At 38.6% G+C, this 15,433-nt stretch overlaps 1 long non-coding RNA gene across 1 annotated transcript in view; it reads left to right on the top strand.

The window, feature by feature from the left end:
* Positions 1–10,772, top strand: part of LOC104909589 (uncharacterized) — a 299,514-nt gene extending 288,742 nt beyond the window's left edge. The window contains exons 1-3 of the long non-coding RNA XR_014881995.1: positions 1,604–3,229; positions 3,344–9,975; positions 10,388–10,772. This is a non-coding gene — a long non-coding RNA (uncharacterized LOC104909589). Of the gene's footprint in view, positions 3,230–3,343; positions 9,976–10,387 lie in introns of the transcript that reaches the window.
* Positions 10,773–15,433: the final 4,661 nt, after the last annotated feature.

Genomic DNA, 15,433 nt, shown 5'->3' with positions numbered 1-15,433 from the left:
TTACACAATAGCAATGCTGGTGCCAGGTCTGTGGGAGCAAATCTTGTTTGCATTGCGCATGCCACAATACTATCGGGTCTGAGACCCTAAAGGTCTCAAATTTAGGTCTCTCATTTGATACCTGAATGATTTAATATCAGTTATGGTTTGGATTTTTTTTTTTTTTTCCTCAGTGGCATCATTTATCAAAGTCCTCTTGTGGATTTGAAATTAATGTGTAGCCTAAAGGTTCCCAGACTTCATATTGGTATGTATTTTTTATGGAACACTCTTAGCTTAAAATGCAGTCAGATGTAAAAGCTAAACAAATAAACAACAACAACAACAAAACCAACAACAAAACAGAGAGTTATTTAAGAAACTGCTTGGAAATTAATTTACCTTCTGTCATCTCTCTTTAAAGTTTGCACACAATAGACTACCATTTCTTCAGACAGTTTCCTCAGTTCACAATGTCTGATGTGATGTCCCATTGCAGGCCTCTTCCTAACTCACCTTGGCATCCTATGTGTAGAGCGGATGGTGGAAATGATCTGAGTGAATATACTCAATTTAGGAATAAGGATCCATGTTCTTAGCTTGACTCATGTTGACACAAAATATTTTTTCTATAGGAAAGCTAACCACACCAAACAGGATGGACTTGCAATCTACTTCACAACCATGCCTACTGGAGCCCCTTTTTAGGAACTTCAGCCCATCTGCATTGAAGATATGGAAAAACTGGTGTTGTGCACACACATGCTTTTGTTTCCCCTCTGGTGTGACTTTTAAATTGCTACAGTATACCTTTCATAATTCTTAGGATCTGGTCTGTCACTGGGCAGCTGTTGGAGGACCTTATCTTCTCCGGGAGCCAGCACTTCTGTCTTCTTACTCAGTGCAATGGTGGTGCTCTTTGGAGAAAAGATCAGCTATCCTGCTTCCTGCCTTTTCCCCATAGCATGATCTGAAGTGGGTCAGAAGCATCAGAAGTACAGCGCAGAGGTGAAAAGAGTAATTTGTTTCCTGGGAGATGTCACTGTTCTCCGCTATCCTTCTAGAACACGTAGGCCAGCTCATCCAAAATTCATGTTCATACTGTGATAATTTGATATTGTATTAGGAATATGCCTAGTAGGGATAATGTGTTTTATGGCATTACATTAAGGGTAACAGTAAGCAAAAACATACACTCCCCCACTTAACTCTGCCAAAAGAAAACTCCACTATGGTTATTTATCTGATGCATCTTGGAGGCTTCAAGGCCTTTGTAGATGTCAGGGTTGATGTAAGACAGGCTTTGCTGAAGGAACCAGGTGGCTGCAGTGCCATCTCTCTACTGCTTTCTTTTTCCCCCCGAAATGCTGACTTCAAAATGTTTCTTATGTGCCTGGCTGCTGGAAGAGAGCCTCATAGTTGTGGTCTGTTAGTTCAACATTTACTATGCTGCCCAAATGTGAAAGCAAGCACGGAGGGTAGGTTCTCCCTGACTTCTGTGGGATCTGGAGCAAATCCATGAGGAATGCTACTGTTTTCAACACTTTTTTTGCTATGCCTGAGAACAGGCACACAGATATGAATGTTGTTGCAGCTGCCACATACTACATGTAAGCCACATGTTGATGATTATTGCTTTAAATGAGAAGGTCTTTGTTTAAAATGATTGTTTTCTATTCAGAACTTATCTAATTTTTATATGATATTCAAAAGTTTCTTAATGTTCTTAAGTGTTCTTAATGTTCTTAAGTGTTAATTTACATATCGTAGTCTGTATTTAGAAAAAATACTACTCAGATATATATTTATTTACTTCATAGACAGCTTTATAGTTATGGGGACCTAGCCCTTAATTAGTTGAAACAAATTGGACTGTTCATTCTTCAATTGTTTGTATCATTTTACGTTGTGATTTGTTTATTAATCATAGCTCTGCTTCAATCCCCTTCCCAAACAACAGTACTCTTCTTTAAAACATAATGAACTGTCTTGCATTTATGAGAACCTCATGGTCAAATGATGTTAATCCTGCCACCCTGCTGAATGCCATGTCACGGTGCCAATATTTGGACTGAGAATTGATTGCTGGCTTTGGTAATATTGGAAAGGAAAGAAAGATCTGGGCACACCAACTACATCTAAACTATGAAATAAAATTCTCAGAGCTTTTTCCTGGAAACTAACAGGAATGAAAGAGCTTGCATTAACACAGCTGAACTCCTTTTGCTCTCCAAATCACAACATCCACATCCAAAATCTCTACTGGAGATGGTCCCTGATACCGGCTAATATCCAAACTGTGCTTTGGCACTGCCTGGAATAATGCTAGCTAACTTGAACTAAAATTATGCCAGGGCTCAATTTAGTAGTAGTCACAAAGCCATCCATGATGGTCTATCCATGCCTTGGTGGTCCTGTTAAGTTTACTAGTGTCAGAATGAAACCTCAGTCACACTGGCAAGAGTCTACAGAAAACCTTTATTGGCCTCAATGATCAGAAGATACTGAGAAGTATAATTATTGGTTTGTTCACTTCCTTCATATTTTGGTTCTTTTTTTCCCTCATTCTGGCTATTACCAAAATAATGGTGAAATGAACTTTTTTTTCAGTCGTTCAGACTACTCTTTCAGAGTAATGAAATTGGGTTACTGCCTGACCGAAATTTGCTGTTAGTTTTGAGTGATCCTCTGGGTTAAGAAACAGGCAGACGTTCTGGAAAAGCCAGCTTCAGCTCTATTTCCTGGCAGACAATCTCCAGTGGCTCTGAGCAAGGGGCTTAGGTCATCTGTGATTCCTCAACTCATTTGGATAAAGAGTTAAAAGCTGCAAGGTGTTGAGACACAAACACACCAGGTGCATAAACACACTAAACTGATGTGAGCATAAAACTCCCTTTGATTTCTGTGGCTTTTTTTTTTCTTTCTTTTTCTTCTTCTTCTTCTTCTTTTTTTTTTTTTTTTTTTTTTTTTTTTTTTTTTTTTTTTCCCACAAATCTGGGAAGGGAATTTGTTTTAAACTCTGAGAAATGGACATGAGTGCATTCACCCCCTAATCAGGATATATTCAGCGTAGCTCACAGGGAGAGTGTGGATAAGCCTGAAGTATTCTACAGGGATGGCTGTGCTAATCTGGGGAGTGTCTGCTCTGTTTCTAGAGCTAGCTCTCTGCACCTGGTACCCCAATTAACCCATATAAAACTATCCTTCACTATGCTGTACTTCTGCATGCAGCAATATGAATAGGAATCAGGTAATTCATGCTATTATCTTTTTCTCTATTTTAAAGATAAATGGTAGTGGAGATCAAGTTGATTTTAAAAGCTCATCCTACAAAACAATTACATTAAGCTATGCTGTATTACAGAAATGACCTGCGTGTATTGAATTAAACCATGATTTTCCAGTGATCTCAGCAGCAGCAGCAGAATGGAGACGTTTTAATCATTGTATTATCAGTTTGTGAGGTAGGTAACTACTATGTCAAATTTTTGCTCTAAATGAAAAACAGTATTGTTTTATCCAGAAGGTTTCTGGTTTCTAGCACTAGCCTTTACTTTTCTTGAGGCTCAGACATATGATTGAATTACTGAAGCTGACAAGTACTGATTTCAACAACATCTAAGCAGACATGCTTTTTTGCCTTGGGTTTTCTACAGGCTCTGAGTGTGTTGTCAATTAATTCAGTCATTTGATGTGCAGCACCTTGCTGAACCATGAGAACTTGATTGTGGGCTTTCACTCAATGTTCCTTCTGGGTTAAAAAGCTTCTTTGTTTCTTAATTGACCTATTCACGGATCAGTCTCATAAAAGAGGCTATGGAGTCCAACATATACATGGGTGAATCCTATTTAAGAAAAGTGTTATGAAGAAATAATAAAACTAATTTACATATAAATGTATGTGTGTGTATATATATATTTTCCTCTGTACTTTGAGGACAGATTACTGAGAAAGGTGGAGGATGCCCCATCCCTGGAAATGCTCAAGGCCAGGCTGGACAGGGCTCTGAGCAACCAGATGTAGCTGTAGGTGTCCCTGTTTAGTGAAGGGGAGTTGGACTAGATGACTTTTAAGCATCCCTCCCAACTCAAATGACTCAGTGATTCTATGAAGTGGAATGCACTTCAGCAAAGTAGAAGAGGAACACTTGATTTTCTTCCTTTGGTTCCCTGCTCCTGCTTTGTTGCCCCCAATTCTGAAGCACTCTCCTGTGGCTGCTTGCATATGGCAGTGACTCTGTTCAGACCTACAGAGACTATTGCATCAGCTAAGGCTTGTAAGGCTATTATGTATTTATTTATGCAGCATGATCTTGAGAGGAATCAAGAGGACTTGAATCTCCCTCACGCTGATATCGGTGGTGTAGAAAGTGCTCAGTGCATTCCAGGGCAAAGCCTCAGAGGCTATGGATTAGAGAGCTGTTAACTCCTTTGTAAGTACGTGCAGATTCCTTTGGTCTTCACTGGAGGCGAGTCCCGACCTCCGTTTTAAAACAACAAAACCAACATTAGTTGTAGTGGCCCAAATAACAACAAAAGAATTTCTACCCAGACACCTTCCAGCGTGGGAGTGCTTAGGGATTATGCAGAGACTCAAGGAGTGAACCAGAGCTGAGATCTCCCTCCCTTTCTGTGGGCAGAAGTGCAGGCACTGCCCAGCCCTATCAGTACCTTGTGGCTGTGCAGATGGGGCTCGTGCCCCTTATGCAGGGTCCAGCACAAACTGGCACTTGTTCACAATGCACAGGCGCTGAGCAATGCGTGCAGCCATCACCCCAGGCTCTGTCTCAGGCTCTTTTTGACCCTCACTGTCTATTTTAAAGCTGGATCCTTTCAGTTTACATTCTCCCTCTAACAAATCTTTTTTTTTTTTTTTTTTTTTTCCTTCCTCTCTCTACTTCCACTTCTCAAACCTGCTTTGCCAAACTCCCCATTCCACCATCTATCTACCCCATATGTTTATATTTTCCTACTACTGAGGCATGTTGTGCTGACCTGCCTGGACAGAGCTCCTTTATCACAGAGATAAACACGATGTCCCCCTCACATAGAGCTTCTATCATGTGTGACCTTTCATCTTAAACTGCCATGACTTTTTTTTTTTTTTTTTTAATTAATGCTCTACTGTGCTGCTTGCAGAAGCCAGGAAAGAAAATCTTTTGTTTCTAGATAGAATACTGCTAAAGGACATGATACGGTCTTGTTTTTAATCCAGCTAATTAAAATCTGCATGTGCAGTGTAACTGAGAACACACAGCCTTCGCCCACCACTTTCCCACAGGCAGGGAATAAAGGCCTTTAGTGCAGAAGCAGCTAGCCACCCTTGGATAACAGAGAACAGAGCCCACAATTCATCCCAGCTTTCCTTATCATATCCGTGGAGGGCTTTCCCCTCCCTCCCCCTCTCTCCTCATGGAATCACTTACTGTAGCTATGTGCCTCTATACATCACTGCAGAGTGTAATCAAGTTAAAAATATGCTTGCTCTCATTTATCTATGCACCAGAGTATCTATGCACTCTGAATATAATTCATTTTCGGTAAGAAAATGGAGAAAGGAAAAAAAAAAAAGAACAACAAGAAAAAAAAGGAAAAAAAAAAGCATATTTCTAATCAGATGTCAAGCCTGTTTATGTTAAAACTGTTTTGCCAAGAACTAACTGAATAACACAGTTTAGCATTTCACACTTTTCTATGGTCATTATGTTGGGTTTTTAGGATTTGCTGGATGGCTGTGGTTATTACTAAGGCATGGTTATCACTAAGGCTGGCTTTTGTGTGTGTGCGCCAGGGAGAGGGTGCCATGGAATGTTTTTTTGTGAGGCATTTCCCTGGTTAGTTTTTCACTTGTTGCTTTTTGTTGAGTAACTGAAGTAGGGGAGGGAAGGGGGAGAAGGAAGGCAGCCGGGTGGGAAGAAACAGTACAGGCAGAATGGGAAACTGAGCCTCCACCTGTTTTCTCTTTCTCCAAGTCATGCTTTATATGAAGATGAGGTCAACAGGGAGCACAAAAATGTGCCAGGAGATTCAAAAGTTGGAAGGAGATTGTACAACATTAACAGAAAATGCATTTGAATGACTGTAGAGAAGCCCTCCCTCCTCCCATAAAGCACAAACAGGCTTTCTGTGGGCATCCCCTGGTAACACTCACAAAGAGCTGCTCCAGCAGCTGTGTGTATAGCCAAATACCACCATAGGCTGCTATGGAGAGGGCTGATTTCTGTGTCAGCTTCCTGACTAAAAGGCAACATAGTATACTTACAATTACAAAAATATATATTAAAGGAAAGTAGCTTTGAAACAATGAGAGTCTTGAACAAATATGCAACATGTCTGGAAATAAGTTATGTTCTTACTTTATTTGCCTGTAATGGATTATTCTTACAAGGGTTGTACTCAGGGAATGATTCAAGAGATATGAAAATGCTGTGTTTTGAATTCTAATAATGCTTATTAATCGACACCTGTCTAACTAAAGCACATAAAACCACTTCTTTTTTTTTAATACCTGAGTATTTTAAAAATAGAAAATAGAATGATTAAAAAGCATCAGAAGTACTGAGCTGCCTATATGTTAAAAAAAAAAAATATATATATATATATATGTATATTTACCATATTTGCCATCAAGTACAACAGTGCTTTTTGCCATAATTTGATTATCTTCTACTGACCTCTGTATAAATGAATATGTTGGCTTGTACATGTCACTTTATTTAATGCCTATGGAAGGATAGCAGAATAAGAAACTATTAGTATATTTATATAACACTGATCCTTAGTAGTTATGTAACATATGAAAATATGGTGCAGGATTCTGTATGTTCTCTGGAATATGTTTCTAATCAGTAGAGTGGTGATAGGTAAGAAAATATTGATCTATGTTTTTCCAGTTTTATATTTTCCTTCTCTGTGTATGTTGCAGTTTTCAATAATTTGAAAAAATGTATTAAATAATTGAATGTATTCAATAACTCAATAACATCTGTATTGATGCAATAAAAGGTTGCCAATGGTAAGTCATTTTTAAAAATAAAATTAGTGTTTATTATATAAGCAATATAAGATTTATGAAATGTATTTAAGTATGCTAATCATAATAAATGTGGCTTTTTTTTTTTTTACTGTTACTAAGTAACCTTCCTTAAGTATTAAAATTAATTTGTATTTTGGAGGAACACATAATTTTTACTGGCAGATGTGTTGTTCAGTAATTTCCTGTAATTCTGTATAACTAATAACATAAATTAGGCTGATGATTATTGTTTTTATCGCTAATAACAGTTATTGTAAATCCCTTCTTATGCAGAGGGCACATAACAAGATGTGAAAATTGACCACATTGCTATGTTAGTCACACATGACAAGCAGCATGGCATAAATTCCCACTCAAAAGTCAGTGAAGGGTGCTGAACATCAGGGCATGCTAAAGGTCAGGCTTAATAATGGGATATAAGCCTCAGATCCCTACAGTGAGCATTTAATATGTTGGAAATCAGGATTCCTTTACTAAGTCCCTAAACCTCTTTGTGAACCCAAAACTATATCCCAAAATGTTAGCGTATGATAGGGCTCCAAACTGAAGAGGCTTACAAGTCAAAGATGGAAGTTATTTTAAATGTTCGGCTATGACTGCAATAGGATCACTTCAGCATAACAATTCTTCTTTCCTTTACTAAATTCATATAAAATCACGTTCTTAAATCTGTGCCAGAACAAGTGAAGAGAATGATTGTGATTAACTTTCTTTTGACACTGCAAATTCCTCTCTCAGTCTAATTCTTGGATTTCATTGCATCCCTTCCAAACAAAAGCTGTCTAGGTTATTTGTGCAAGAATGTTTTATAAAGCTATGAAATGAAGGGCTGATTAATTGTGCTTTCTTTCTTCCAGTGATGTAGACTATGGCAATAATACTTAATTCAAACCCCTGATTCAGGAGGACAGTAGGAGGCAGCTGGTGAACTGCAAATGGAAACACGAGTCATCCTTGATTTGGTGCAGCTATGTAGCTCTGGAAATGGAAGGATAAATCTGAACAAAATAGATTCATATAATATCCTGAATTGAAAGGGACCCACGAGGATCACTGATTTCAACCCTGGGCTCCAATACTTAAACACTATGTCTGTCTGAGAGCGTTGTCCAAATGCTCCTTGAACTTCAGCAACTTGAGGCCATGCCCACCGCCCTCTGGTGCAGAACCTTTCCCTAACCTGCACCTGACCCTCCCCTGACATAACTCCATGCTCTTCCCTTAGGCCTCTGTCAACAGACAGCAGAGCTCAGCACTGCCCCTTGTTTCCCTGTGAGGAGTTACAGCTGCCATGAGTTCTCCCCTCAGCCTACTCTGTTCTGGACCAAGCAAACCCAGGGACCTCAGCCACTCCTCATACGCCTTCCCCCTCCAGATCTTTCACCATGCCTTTCTTTGGATGCTCTGTAATAGTTTTGTGTCCTTATTTTGGGGCACTGAATGCTTTAGCCAGGTTTTGCCTGTTGATTATAATTCTGTGTGAATAAAAACTGAGCTGGGAAATTGGGATTTAGCCTATTGCTAGCTTAATAACAACAACAGTAACTCTAACATGTAGTTATAAGTAATGGGAACACAGTGTCAGCAGTCATTGATTTCAGGTAATTAGTTATCAGCAATGGAAAGAGGGTGGTAGCAGCAGGAGGCTGGGGCTGGCTGTCCTTCAGACACTTTGGTGGGAGATACCACCATGACTCCCCTTGGCAGGTGTAAGCCACAGAACAGCAAAATGAGTAACTTCTTATTTTCAGCATTACAGAGGCTTTGTTTTCTCATTCATCCTTGGTCTGTGAGTAAAGTTCAAATTTTTCCCTGGGATGGGGTTAAATCCAGAAGGAGCCAGGAATGTCCACGTGGTTCTTCCTGCACTGGTACCCTTTGACCATGGTGGGCCCATTGGTGGGTGTTCACATGTCACCAAAAGACCACCCAAAGCCAACAAAACAGCCCAGAGGTATAAGGTAAGCAGAATGACTAAAAGCTCTTTCTCACATGGAAAAGCCATTCTGTGCTACCAAAAAATAAGATGAAACAAAAAAGTCTGAATTTAACACAACACGCGCACACTTTCTGAATGAATTTGACATAAAGGTCACTGAGGTGATAAGCAGTGCAGCGAAGCATACACTAGAAGTCATTCTCATAATTTCTCCAAACCCTATTGTTTGCACCTGTGGACTACTCAGGTAACTAGCTCACAACTTAACACATGCCCAGGCCATTCTCTTTCTGTAGGTGGTAATGCTTGCTTCTGCTGCTTGGGTCAAGGCCACGTGATGGACTTTGGCTGCTACTTCCCCTAAATGCTGATGCACCTTGATAGTGTTCTTGTTACTGTTTCCTTTGCTCTGCTTCCAGAAATCATTCTACCTTACAAACCTCTTCATCAATTTTTCCTTATCGTTTGATATTTTTCTTCATCTGTGAAGTGATACAGGTCATGTTTCAAATCTCAGTAATTGTCCTTTATGTAAATTTGCAAAAGATTCTGAGAGGTAGATAACCTTGCTTCTTGGTCTTTTTTCCTCTTTCTTTATGGCTTTTCATTTCATATAATAGTACTATCTATCACCTATAAAGTATAAATCAGGTTTTGTTTGTTTTTGGGTATCTTTTAGCCCATTTAAAATAACTTCACTGCTGAGAATCTAACCCTGTCACTCTGTAGTGCTCTCTGAGCTCTGCTTGTCCCTTTCTCTAGCTCAAGCAACTTCTGATTTCTAAACCTAGTACTTTTCGTATCTCCTATCTCAGGTGCTTTGTTTCAAGAGGGAGGATTATTAAATTTTTAGTTATTTCTTGTACTTCAAATCACTTGAAGTCTTCCTATTTCACATATTGCAATCCTTATCTTAAAGAAACTTTTTCAGGCTTGGATTCCCATGCCATGCATTTTCAAAGGGTTTCTCTTAGTAATTCCCATTGCAATGAGTGGAGTTACTGCCTCTTCCATCTGAAAAGTAAGTTAACAAGTTATGGTTTTTTTTTTTTTTTTTTTTTGTTATGTACTTTGCTTGGATTTCATTCCTCTCTCATTGTAATTGGTTTCCATGGTGAAAATGAAAAGTATGAGCAATTCAGGCTAAGGTTCTGGAGGGACTGTAGTCTTAAAATCTATGAATCTAAGAGGAAAATGTAAACGTCCTTAGTGAAGAAACATAATATGTTCCTGCATTTTAAGAAATGAAAAGTGATAATTAATCATGCTTTGAACTTGGTGTACCAGTCAAAAAGTCAACTCTGACATTGACTTAATAGCATTTAGCCAGCTGATTACAATACTCTTCCAAAACAAAAGTCTATATACCTTACCTTGGTCAATATCATAACGTAAATGTGAGTAATTGTAAAAACCCTTTCTTCCATTTTCAGACATTTTCTCCTGGAACAAATCCCTCTGAAGTCCCTGGGAGCAAAAGAGCAAGCCACCTGGTCTTAGGGCTGGCAGAACTGCTGCTCTCATTCTTACCACAACTCTGCCCTGCCTGCTCTCCTGCTTTTGCCTCTGTCAGGTTCATTGTGGAAATAAATTATGTTGTCACTATGTAGTTGGCAGATTTAAATAATTCTTAATAGATTAGTGAGACTTTTTTTTTTTTTCTGATTAAACTCTGTGACATATTGAACATCCAGCTGTTTTACTATTGTGTTTTTAATGACCGTTTCAAAGGGATGCCTTGAATAACCAGCAGAGAGATTTTTCCAAATGAAGGTACAACTTGAGGTGCTACCTCATTCTACAACAGTGATTACCCTTGTGCATACTGAAATTTTTGTGAAAAAAAAACAAAACTTTTTACAACTTGTATGAGTTAAGATCTGCTGAATTTTTGTTTAATATATTAGAAACTTACAGTCTAGGATAGCTGCTTTTTATTTAGAAACAAAGCACATCAACAACAACAAAACAGTGGAAGGAAAAAAAAAAAAAGGTTTGAGACCAATCACCCCCTGAAAAAGGAGATTAATAGAGGAAAATAATCTAGCTTTCCAACAAAAGGCACTCAACTTTTCTAATTGCTTTCTGTAGATCCTTCTGATCTAACACTGTTGTGTGAGCCTTTTACTTCTGGTGCACTTACTGATTTTTTTTTTTTTTTTTCCCACTAGCTCTTAGCTTCTGATAAACCCAGCAACTCATTGTCCAGCTTCCTGTTCCTGATATGCAGAACACATGTCAGAACAACTGGCCTAATGAGAGATGAAAAATGTGAGGGAAATAAGAAGTGTAAAGAAAGGATGCATAGAGACACCAACACAGTATAAGCTTTAGGATGGTGAAGCTGGGATTATAGCGATTTGGTCATCATGTAAATAAGTGAAATTTTTTTCCTGTTTAATATGGAAGTCTCTGGGTTGTAAAGGATTTGATGAAGGCATGGCTGTTTCTCATTAGCAGTGGCTGTCACTAAAATGAATATGTTGCTGAGTGTTCAGTTTCTGGGAAACGTGGTTGAAACATGAGCGGCTCTTTCGATGCAGAGCTCCAAGTCAGATGTTTTCAGAGGGGATGTTCCCCATTAAGTAATGACAGAGAACCATACGGAACACATTACAAATTGAAATACTGATTGATGAAGTGCCTGTGGTCAGCTTTCTACAGAAATGAGAATTTTGAATGTATTATCACATCAGCATGGAGCTGATCTCACGTACCATCACATTCTGTTTTTATTTCTTTTCTGCTTCACAATCTCACGTGTGCTGGTCCAGATCATATTTATAGCGAGCAGAACCTCAGACTGAAGGAAATAAAGCATCAGGTTTGAGTGCTGATGTTTCATTGATTTAGCTTGGCTCACAGAAGCTTGCTCAGTAAACTGGGTTTGTTCACGCAGCTGGGAAGATAAAAGCTTCTCCCCATAGCAAGCTTTTCCCCTCCTTTTTGAGAGTGGGGACTCAAAACGCTACACTACGTTGCCCTAGGGAGAAGTGGGGGTAACCTGGAAAGGCAGGGTAGTTCTTTGCAGCCTTGGGTTTATCAGACTGCAGGCTCTATTCAGACTTCCTGAGCATTAATGCTTTCTTCTTCCCACTTAGCTAGTTTGCAAGGGGGCAGTGAGGAATATCAGCTGCTTTGTGCTGATTTCAGGGAGAGATTTCTTGGTCTGTTTGCATTCACGTTACTTATTACTTGAGCTTCAAGTTCAGGTTTGTTTCAGACACATTGACCTCTTCTCTTTTAGAGAGAAAGTAAACAGGGCTGGTCACATGAAATGTGTGTAGCTATTCACTGTGTACACAGATGGCAAGTGCATGCATGTCTGAGTCACAGCACATTTAAAGAAAAATGTAGAGTCAAAAGGTAAATTTAGAAACGTAGGTCAAATTATCCAGCTTTCTCTTTTTTTCCTCTCTTTCTCCAAACAGTTCTTAAATGGTGCTCCAGTAAAAACCTGAGCAGGAATGGACTTAGTTATATATTTAGCAGTGTTTCAAACACTCAAATATTCCTATTTGAGATCTCAGTGTGAGATGTTTACAGGGCACCACAGATCAGGTACGAAGGCCAGGTCTTTCTTACACCTTCACTAAGGGGAGCTCACTCAAGAAGATGGAGTACCTTGGTTTATATTAGCACAGCTGAGGTCATAACTTGGCCCAGAACCTAAAAATATCTTATGCGAGGAATCTGAAATAAAATAAATACCTACTGATGCCTATAAATGTGAACAGAAGACTACATCTGAAATGAAAAACAAAAAGCGGGAAATATTAGGAGTTCATGTAAAATCCATTGATGTATTTTAGGGTTTTTGATTATCATTTAAACCAGACAACCAAGGCCTGACTATTCAGAGTAGTTAAGAGCACACATTCCCTAGCTGAATTCTCTTCAAAATACCTCTTTGTGACTTGCAGAGGAAATGATAACAATCTCCAAGCTTTCTTAAATACGTGAAAGGATTTTTTTTTTTTCTTTTTTCTTTCCTTTCATAAAGAATTAGCTGTGGCAAACTGTTTTTCAGGGATCTGATTTCTGCCCTTCAGACTTCTACAGATGTTCTGGAAAGTGCAGAACAAGAGTACCTTGCTGGCAGGCAATTTGTTAGTTCTCACTTGGTGTTTATTCATGGCAGAAATCTATGTTAGAGTGTGTGCCAGCAGTAATGTTTAAGTACGTTGTTAATTCGAAGGATAAGTAAGTGTGTAGAATAAATGATGAAATGCACACAAGTAGCTGTTTGAGGATACCAAATACGAAGCCATCTGCAAACTTCACAATTGTTTCATTGTTGTTACTCTATTAAAAATAAATTTATGCAAATATTAAAATTACATTAATGATTAGCTGAGATATCCTTCAGATCTTTACATCATGAAATCATAGAGGTCTCTGACTGTGTTGGCTAGTCACTGGCATTAGGTATAGCTTTTACTGGATCTGAAGGGCTTTACGGCAGGAGTAAAACTGAGTTATCTGCAGTCATCATTCTGATCATCTTCCCTACTTATATACATCTTCTTACTATGTAGAAGTCATGGGCTCTGCTACAATACTAATGCTCGGTAGATTGTATGCTAGTAGTCCTGAAATGCTTAGATGGGTAATAGATCAGGAAGAGCTCATTGAACCAGTGCCTGATATGAGCTTTGGTTCCTACGTTATTCTGCCAGTTCTGGAGCACCAAATACTCTGGAGTTCTTGCTTACAGATCTCCCCAAGTATAAAGTGAGCAACAGGAGTGATTTTGTTTGGATGTGAAATAGGTTTAGGTAAGGAGAGGAAAATGTTAATGTCAGGTTCTCAAATCTTCTGTGAATGTCCGGAGGAAAAATCCATGTGCAACTCTGCCACAGTGCACTGTTGAACCTGCGATAGATGATCAAGACTTTGATGCCATGAAGATTTGCCTTGGACTGGGTATCTATCAGCATGGGCACACCACCTTGTTTCTGATAGGGCAGTCAGAACTACCCTAAAAATGACAGACTGTCTCAATTAACCTGAAATTTTCCCAAAAGCCAGATAAAAAAAGGAATTCCTTCCTTCTCCCTTTGCTTGGAGTTTCCAAGCTTCTAGTGGGGGGATCTAAATAATGAAATTCAGAATCTATAAATTATTGAATTTACCTATTCATATATATGGAGATGCCAGCATACCTATTGACTCAGATGAAATGCTCAGGTAGCATTATACATATTGCTAATAGCTCTCATTACCATTTTCCATAAATGTAGGTTATAAAAAAGTCTTGCCAATATAATCAGCATTATTCCAGATTTCTATCTACTTTTGTTATTTTGTCTTCAGAATGGCTTTGTTCAGTTTTCTTCTTTTAAAGATGACGGCCTTATTTTTTTAATTGCCAATTTTTATACATTCCGTCTGTTTTAAAAATAATATTTTCACATTGCTCAGGTAACTTAAGATCTTCTTGCTTTCTCAGATGTGATCTGATGCTTACACATGGGCTTGGAAACACTACTACTTGCCAAAATTCTAGTGAAACTAGTGTGTTACAGACATCTAAGACATCTGAGACTTTTGGTCTCCTATAAAAGATCTGGCATCTGTACAGCCATTTAGGTTACTGGATGTGTTTTTGTTGGAAAATTGTCCTAGCACAACCACATTTATAAATATAAAGACATACTATGTTGCTGCTTCTCTATATTGCTATTTCCTTTCTAGATTGACATAGGTGATACTGCTAAGAGTACAAATCTAACTGCATCAGTATTAAGTGTTGTATTAGCTGTACCTGACATCTTGCTGAAAGTTGTGACATAGGCTTTTAAGTATTAGTCTCTTCTGAAACCAAGATTTAAGGTCTAATTCCACAAAATGTCTTCACCATCTTTTTAGATTTGCACTTTTTTGTCTGTTTGGTTTATTTGAAAGTTTCTGCAGTTAGGTTTCTGCTGTCGAATTACATCAGCATTTAGACATCAGGTAGGACCTTGAATATTATTAGTTCTGTCTTATTAATGTTAATACAAGGATTAGGAACAGTGTGGAAAAAAAGTAAGGCACAGACCTTTTGGAGCTGAACTAGTTCTCACCAGATATGAGTCCACACTAATACTGCATTTCTGTTATGAAACTTAATTTGAACTTCCTCAGAACTTTAGAGGCAGTCATCTGAGAACTAAGCGTTGCGGCTGCATAAAGAGTAAACAAATGTTTTTAGATGTGGTGGATAGATCAGACTGGATATGAGTTTCTAAGAACATACAAAATTAACTCAGTTTTATTTAGCAGAAGAATGGTTACTGCACAGTGGTAGCATCACACGTGATGCATCCTGAGTGTTGCAGTATCACCAACCAAAGAGATTTGTCACAGAAATGACTGTTCTTGGCCATGCTGGGAATACCAGTAATACGTCAAACCACTGTCGGTTATGCTGTTTCTCAGTTCGTGTGCTGAGTTGTGTACAGAAAAAAAGTGTATGTAAAGGTGTGGTTGATCTC

The sequence above is a fragment of the Meleagris gallopavo genome, chromosome 2 (assembly GCF_905368555.1).
Source record: "Meleagris gallopavo chromosome 2, MGAL_WU_HG_1.1, whole genome shotgun sequence".
NCBI classification, from domain to species: Eukaryota; Metazoa; Chordata; class Aves; order Galliformes; family Phasianidae; genus Meleagris; species Meleagris gallopavo.
Note: the sequence above shows the minus strand (reverse complement) of the source record. Positions and strands in the feature narration are given on the sequence as shown.